We start from the raw sequence: 8,371 nt of genomic DNA, 5'->3' as shown, positions 1-8,371 counted from the left end.
GCCCAAGCGCACGATGTCTGATCGTGGTTTCACTTTGGTTTCGTCATGTGTTGAAGACACTCACCACAGCACTCCTCGAACACCCGGCAAGTCGTGCAGTTTCCGAAATACTCGTGCCGAGCCTCCTGGCCATTACGATCTGTCCTCGGTGAGACTCACATAGATGTTGCGCCCTCCCCATTCTACATACGAACAGCACTGATACTACAGACACTGCGCGTGTGTCTGGCAGGCATTCCCAGCCAGGTGAGGCTGCTATCGCCTGGACAAGTTTATATCGATAGTAGGTCGGTGGTCATAATGTTCTGGCTGATCAGTGTAAACTCACCGGACAAAGTATTAGTCATATACTTATATGGATTCGGTGTCTGTTCTTTCGGACATGTCCGAAAGAACAGACACCATATGGATATAAGTATATAGTTCTGGCAATACCGGCCATGACCTTCTTCTTCTGTGCGGAACTCTTACGGGACTTGGTAAGAATATCTTCCACAAGTAATGAGTGTGTTGGGTTGGGACACTACGAATGTAGTGTGTGGACACATAAGGTGAGAATGTGGGTCTCGCACGAGGCGTGCGCGAGATAGTCCCTGCAGTCGCACTATCCTCTGTGCCCTCGGTGGCTCAGATGGATAGAGCGTCTGCCATGTAAGCAGGAGATCCCGGGTTCGAGTCCCGGTCGGAGCACACATTTCCACTTGTCCCCGTTGATATATATCAACGCCCGTTAGCGGCTGAAGGTATTAATATATAATTCTAAAGTATTATTCACTTCAAGAGAAATCAATACAAGCATCATTTAATACCGTGCGGACATGGTAAGCGCCTGGATTCAGTTAAGAATTGAGTTCCAAGGTTGTGCAGGCACGTCGCATTCACGTTAAGCCAGGTCAACCAAATTGGTAAAATGCTGATGTCGGTGTTTTATCCGTTGTTCCAACACGTCCCACAGATTTTCTTTGGGTTCAGGTTAGGTGATTTTGCAGGACATTCGAGATGTAATAGGACGGGGGAATGTAGTTTGTGGACAATAGGTTCGGAATGTGGGTCTTACGGGGAGCGTGCTAGAGATAAGTCCCTGCAGTTGCAGTATTCTCTGTGTCATCGGTGGGTTGGACGGATAGAGCGTCTGCTATGTAAGTAGGAGATCCTGGGTTCAAGTCCCGGTCAGGGCACACATTTTCAACTGTCCCCATCTATATTTATCAACGCCTGTAAGCAGCTAAAGGTCTGATTCGTTGTAATTTCATGAAACACAAACGTCTCGCAGATTGCTGCTGTCTTATGGTCAGGTAGAGGCAGCGCATGTGCGGTTGAGCGCGTGACTCAACTGCTGCGACATCTGCAAAGGTTTAAGAATTAATCTGTACGTGCGCATTGAGGTGACGATTTTTAGCTCTCTGCCCACATTATCACTTTAACACCGTTGGATAACACTGTTCTTGTACCTTGTGGTTCAATAAACGAGACGAGTACCACGTCACTGTAGGCTCTACTGCTCATATGAGTTACACGAACCGCAAGGACGGTTTCAAAAAGTAATTATACAATTTGGTGACATCTTGCGTGACGCCTTCTCAGTAGTCTCGGAACATAGGTTTTCAATCACGGGAAAGAAATGCCGACTCCCTTCCTTTCGTTAGTCTACTGTTCTACAATCGCTATCAGAAGATTGCTGGAGCCAGAACTGTTGTAAATTTCCGTTAATCAGTTGCTTGATAACCGGAGTCCCAAATGCGTACACGACACTTATGGGCAGCTGCAGAGCGAGAAGCTACCCAGTACAGCGCAAGCTTCATAATGAGGTACCCAATATTTTGTTATTTTTCAACTATTCTTCTTTTCTTACAAATAGCACGCAGACTGGCTACTCATAGAAACTTGGGAACTGTTAATGCAAATAGAACTGTTAAGCCCTGAGTTAGTGAAACTCTGCCTTTTCGATTCAAAACCCAATAATCGAGTAATACTATCTGACTCTGGCAAGAAAAAAGGAATGTGAAAGAGTAGCTCACACATTAAATTGTGCAGCTTATGAATGGCAGACATTGTACGCATAATTAAACCACAACGAATGTGAAAATCTCTAGAGAGATCCTGTAAAGAATTAATAAGTGTAATAGTGATCAACTTATAGCTCACCACTGTGCAGTTGGGATATGTGCTGTTTTCTGTAATCACAACACTTAGACATGAAAATGAGTAGCTGCTGGTAATATTGCTTCAAGTTATTTGAATGATGAAGCGGTTCAAAAGAACTGAATATGCAAGATGCTGAACAAGCCGATAAAACACTCTCTACGATTTAGTTTGGAGAACATGAACACACATACTGTACACAATGTTCCACGCCAATTCTTCACTCTGTCACCGGCGTTTCTATATTCACAGCTCAAAAGTCTGCATGCAGAGAACGGTCTATTTATTACCAGAACAGTGTATCTGAGAACAGAATAACTTGGTCATCTTTGTGTGCTACAGTTAGATAGACAAAGGTTGTACTTATCAGTACGTGAATATGGAATGATGGGAGAGAAAGCATTCATCCAAATATATAATGTGTCCTAAAAGTCCGTTAACATTTGAAAATGCAAATGGCTCTGAGCACTATGGGACTTAACATCTGAGGTCGTCAGTCCCCTAGAACTTAGAACTACTTAAACCTAACTTATTAAATGGACATCACACACATCCATGGCCGAGGCAGGATTCGAACCTGCGACAGTAGCGGTAGCGCGGTTCCAGACTGAAGCGCCTAGAACCGCTCGGCCACACTGGCCGTATTTTGAAAATGCACTAATCAACAGAATAATCTAGTCAGAGAGGTAAAACATGACTCTCTGAAATGGCATGAGGTTTTATTGAAACCAAAAACGAGTGCAAAAACCGGCCTGCACGACGTCAGTGTCGCCGCATGAGAATCGTCAGCATGACGGTTGCGAGGAACTCTGACATGTTAGAGAATCGCATAATCCCTAGCTTGGCTATAAACACCTGCTGGAAGGTACGGTCTTATGCAGGATCGCGCTGCACGCTATACTGCTATACGTATGAAAGAACTCTTGCTCACTTCGTTTGGTGAGGATCGCGTGCTGGCCGTCATTTTCATCATGCTTGACCTCCCAGATCCCCAGATCTCAATCCATGTGATTATCGGTTGTGGGATTACCTGACGTTCCAGGTCTACCGCGACCGTCCGACGTCATTACGGATACTGAAAGACAACAACCTACGGCAATTTCTCACCATACCTACTGATATGTCGTACAGTGCTTTTCACGACATTGTCCCTCCACTACAGGTACTGTTTATGTATGGCGACGGACATGTTCAGCGTTTGTTGTAAAGAATACAGTCTTCGCTAAGAATCAATCGTCATTTCAAGCATGTATGACAATTTTTGGCTCTCTGCTCACATTATTCCACAAAGTATTGTTTTCAAATGTCAACTGACTTTTGGGTCACCCAAGTACATACATGTTCAATAAATGACACAGGATAGTGGAAATGAGAAAGAGAAAACTCTGACTAAACGGTATACTGATTTCAAATCAAACAAACAGAAGACACAAGCTACTTGGCATTCACGATGCGCAAGCAATATAAGTCGAAAATTCCAGCACTCGCAGGGACTTGAAGATAAATGATCTCTAAATCGAAAGCGAGAGTGAAGAAACTGAACGCATAAACGCTTCGAACTGAATGACCCGAACATGATCCTTAAACCAGCTTCAAGTTTAGTGAAACCACAAATTTCAAAATACCAACCGCCTGAATATCAACTTCCCTTCGCAATTTGCAGCAAGTTGAATAAGCAAAATAAGTGAAAATAAGCCTTGGGATACATACACCACACGAATGAATCAGCTGAAAAACATTACCTATGAGCAACCACTTCGAATAAATGAAACGTTCTCATCATTATCTACAAACACGCGGCGCAGCATTTTAAACTCCGAAACCGCTAACAAGCCTCCCGGAACAAACGTGTTTCAGAGCTATCTGCAAACGTACACTTCCAACGGCTAGCGTACTGGTTGGCTGAAGATGAGGTCGGATGCTGTAAAAGGTGACCAAGATTCCTCTGCAACATCTCACAAGGAACTCCTTGAGCGCGAGGTCGCCAGTTCAGTCATTAGAGAAGCTTATTTGAAAGTGTTGTGTTAACAGTTACGACAGGAAAAATATTAGCCCCTAATGACTCACCATGCGAATAAAGTGGGAGACGGAAAACGAGTGAGACGCAGAGATCAACCTTCCGTGGTATATATATATTTCACTTCACAAAAAGGACATCGTCGACGTTTAAGGAATGCGAATCCGAATTCCTTAGGAGTTACAAACCGTGCACGGCGCTCAGCTGCGGATACATTTATAAGAATGCATATAGAAACATATTGGTATAGCGGGGTGATGAGAACTGATGGATTGGGAAAACAGTTGGCGTGGAGCTTATCGTGTAACTGGCTATCCTTGAAGGTGTAGCGACAGATAGTGCGATAGTCTTATAGTGCGATAGTCTTATAGACACGGAAAAAGCAAACATCCAGAAACTGGATTTGTCCAGTGGTTGCAGGTGGTATGAACTGCAATGTCACACACGTTTCCAGGGGGGCTAGTTTCCTCTAAGGAAGTATGATTTTTATACACAGACCAGGGATCAACCAAAAGCAAGTTATTTTGACCATCTAGTGGTCAAAAGCAGTGCTCATACCATAGGTGTAGTTCTGCTACGCCAGTTTTCTCGCTCTTGCTTGCTGTGACGTACATATTCCCTACGTCCCTCGCAAGATCACACATACAGGAAAGAATCGTACGGGGAAGAGCACCTCCAATTTCTCGTGGCACAATAAATAACTTTCCACAAAGTTTAGCATCCAGATTAACAGTCGGCTTAATTGTGTACGAATGCGTTAAGGCATTGATGTTGGTTGACTTTGATACAACTCTCTTGGTACTTCTAATTTCCAGGGTTCCTTACATATGCATTCCCTCTTTAAATTCCGATTGGTCGGAGCTGAAAACCAACTCCTTACTGAAAGATACGATAAGTTTGTTTATCTCATCTACAAATTTTCGGACCGATTTAGCAATTTGCTGTGCTTCGTCAAGTTGATGCTTTGTATGAAATTTCGTTGCCTTACATCTTCCAATTCTGTACCACTGTTTGAAGGTATGTAACCAACCACTGCTTCCTTTGAATCTACGTCGTGCGAAATTTGATGTGCGTAACGTACTAGGTCACTATCATGAACGTCCTGTAAATTACATCGGGTATCCTTGTAACGTGCAAACACTAGTTTTTTTAACAAAAGCACATTGCCCTCTCTTGAATATCCGTAGTTTTTCTTATGCAGTACGCGGTCATATTGCTGCAGCCTTAGTCGAAATCTGTATATAATTATTTTGTTTACTACGCTGTGGATGGTCTTCCCTACACGTATTTATGTTCAGTACCTGCTCCTTGGACAGCGACTCTACTTTACTACGTTTCACTGCAGGAGGTATTTGCGGTTCCCTGTCCGACAAGGATGATGAACAACATAGCTCGAAACTTGTTTCATTATCACTTTCACTTGTTAAGCACGTATCGTCTTCATTGTACTCCTCATTTAGGTTGTCCGCACTGTCGACCGTATACTACGCCACACATTCCACTGACTCATCTTGCAAAACGGTAATACTTCATCTACCACTTCTTTCTCATTCTGTAAGAATTCCTTGGGCTCCTTTCTGACGAAATGCAAACTTCGACAACTGTTGTTATAGGTATAATGCAATGTTTGCTTTGTTTACTGTTGCCTTTGTCCTGCTTTGTATCAACAGCACTAGCACTATACCAGTTTTATGAGTTTCTCGTCGACTAAGCAGTCCAATTACGCTCTGTAGTCTCATGCTGTGCTCACAGCTGGATACTTCCTGTCCCGCCCCCTGTTGCCATAAGAAGCCAATATTGTGGTGGCATGGTAGACAATATGTCGGGCGTCGAATGCCGTAAACATTATTGGCCTTATGCGAATCCCGCGTCCGGCCATCCTGATTTAGGTTTTCCGTGATTTCCCTAAATCGCTCCGGGCAAATGCCGGGATGGTTCCTTTCAAAGGGCACGGCCGACCTCCTTCCCCATCCTTCCCTAATCCGATGAGACCGATGACCTCGCTGTCTGGTTTCCTTCCCCAAAACAACCCCCAACCTTATGCGATCTTTTACTCACGGGATTCCCTGTCAGAGGCGACTCAGAGTCTACACAGTATATATCAATACAAGTTACAAACCGTCTTTGAAAAGTATCAGAAGAGACCATTTCGCGAGTTACAGGAAGCTGAGACGCCTTGCTAAACCCGCAGGACTGGACAGGTAGTTTAAATTGTGAAAAGGGTCCAAAATAAGGGGCTGTCAGCAACCCTCGAACATACAACTTTATTATTTGATCAAACATTACAAGAGCCCATTTTTTTAAGACACAGCTTTAATCTTTGCGACTTAATTACCGACTGAAAGCTACTTTAATTTAAAAACCGCTGAAGGCCAATAACTTAAAACGCAAGAATAATCAGAAATTTAAAAGGGAAGCCTCATCTTACAACAGTTCTTCATTTAGGCTGAAGGCCCAAAGAATCTGAGATTTTCAGAGCAAACAATTTGAATTCAAAGTCGGGTGAAATCCCAACACTTAAGGATAAGCAAATTAATTAAAAACCAAAGGCCTTACGTAAAACAGTTCTTAATTAGGTAAAACTCAATCAAATTAGAAATTTAAAAGGTAAAGCGTTATCTTAAAACAGTTCTTTAATTAGGCTGAAGGCCCAAAGAATTAGACACTTCAAGAGCAAACAAGCTAAATTCAAACCGGCTGAAGGCCTAACACTTAAAACTCCATAGCATTAATATTTTTAAATACCAAAGGGCTTACGTGAAACAGTTCTTTAATTTAGGGTGAAGGCCTTAAGAGCAAAACAACTCAGACTCAAAATTGGCTGAAGGCCCAACACTTAAAATTCAACAACATTAAAATTTTTAAAATGCCAAAGGTGCTACGTGAAACAGTCCTTTAAATTAGGATGAAGGCCTAAAGAACCTTACGCCTTAAGGGCAAAACAACCTTGACTTAAAAAAATCGGCTAGAAGCCATACAAATACGAACAACAAGAACAAATAAAAAAAGGCTGTACACCCAAGGGCACTCAGATGTTCGAGGCTCCGCCTGGAATTCAAACACTAATGATCACCTAGGTGAGGCAGGCAGTCGGGCCAACCGTTCACGATCCGACGACAACTCAACCGACTGGCAGTTAATGGACCCACCGGCAAGATAACTTCCACTTCACCCGACCAGGGCACAACTGGGAATTCAACGGAGCAACGTAGAAGATACTGGCGCCCACAAGCAACCAAACATGGAACTGTCAAACTACACACTGTGCTGGACAGCAACAACATGATGAGGAAACTACACTACCTGAAATTTACGTTAACGGTCCGGGCAGGTAACCGGAACGTTAACGACCACAAGGCAGAAGATTCCGTTAGTGCACTTCAAATAAGCAAATACAGTGAAACTCCACTGGAGGGTGTCTAGACTTTTCCAGTTGGAAAAACACATTGTTGCTCGCGGGAATATCCCCAGTCGACAACGAACTCCAGGCGACACAATGTGAACAGTCGTGACTTGCTGGTAGATTAAGTCAAAACTCAACCCTCATATCCAGGATCGGTGAGCCACGAACCTAGTAGCAATGGGAACAGCACTCCACACTCTGACACGGCATAGGGACCGCCAGCGGGTCCGGCCAAACTACGCGCCGCGGAGATTTCCTCGGTGCCCCACGCCAACCGACCAACTGCCCAGGCCCGGAAATGGTGAAAGGACCAAATATACGTCGGCCGATGAGACGACCAACCGAACGACCAAGCAACGATCTCCCTCAATCGGACAGTTCGTGTGTGTCGCCAGTGGTCGGCGCTCCGTCCCCGACTTCACTGCTGCTGTGTCCCGACTGCACTGCTGGTCCATCTCCAACTGACTGCCAGACACACGACGACCCGGAAATACAATCGATCCTTCCAGGGATGGTACGATATGCGCTGCTGCTGCCGCTCACGGGTAAGTAAGGCAGAAAGTTAGTGACGCCAGTAAATGGAATAAGAAACGAGGCGGCAGTACCGTAATAGAAGATGACAAACAATAAATGGGATAAACGCCAGCCGTGCATTGCTCAGAAGCAAATTATTAATTAACTGAAAATGCCTGTTTAATACGACCTCACGTTATATTTAAGCAAACACCTTTCAGCCATGGAAACGCACAAGAGTTGTCAGGTGGAGGAGGACTGTGTTGCAACAGATGGACCGTGGTCAGGATAAACGG

At 44.1% G+C, this 8,371-nt stretch overlaps 1 non-coding gene across 1 annotated transcript; it reads left to right on the top strand.

Annotated features, from left to right (window-relative positions):
• The first annotated feature begins 615 nt into the window (after window positions 1-615).
• Trnat-ugu (transfer RNA threonine (anticodon UGU)) lies at window positions 616-690 on the top strand. The gene has a single exon. It is a non-coding gene; the product is annotated as a tRNA-Thr (tRNA).
• Window positions 691-8,371: the final 7,681 nt, after the last annotated feature.

The sequence above is a fragment of the Schistocerca serialis genome, chromosome 5, assembly GCF_023864345.2.
Source record: "Schistocerca serialis cubense isolate TAMUIC-IGC-003099 chromosome 5, iqSchSeri2.2, whole genome shotgun sequence".
Classification (NCBI taxonomy): domain Eukaryota; kingdom Metazoa; phylum Arthropoda; class Insecta; order Orthoptera; family Acrididae; genus Schistocerca; species Schistocerca serialis.
The sequence above is the reverse complement of the archived record's forward strand: the minus strand, read 5'-3'. Positions and strand labels throughout refer to the sequence as shown.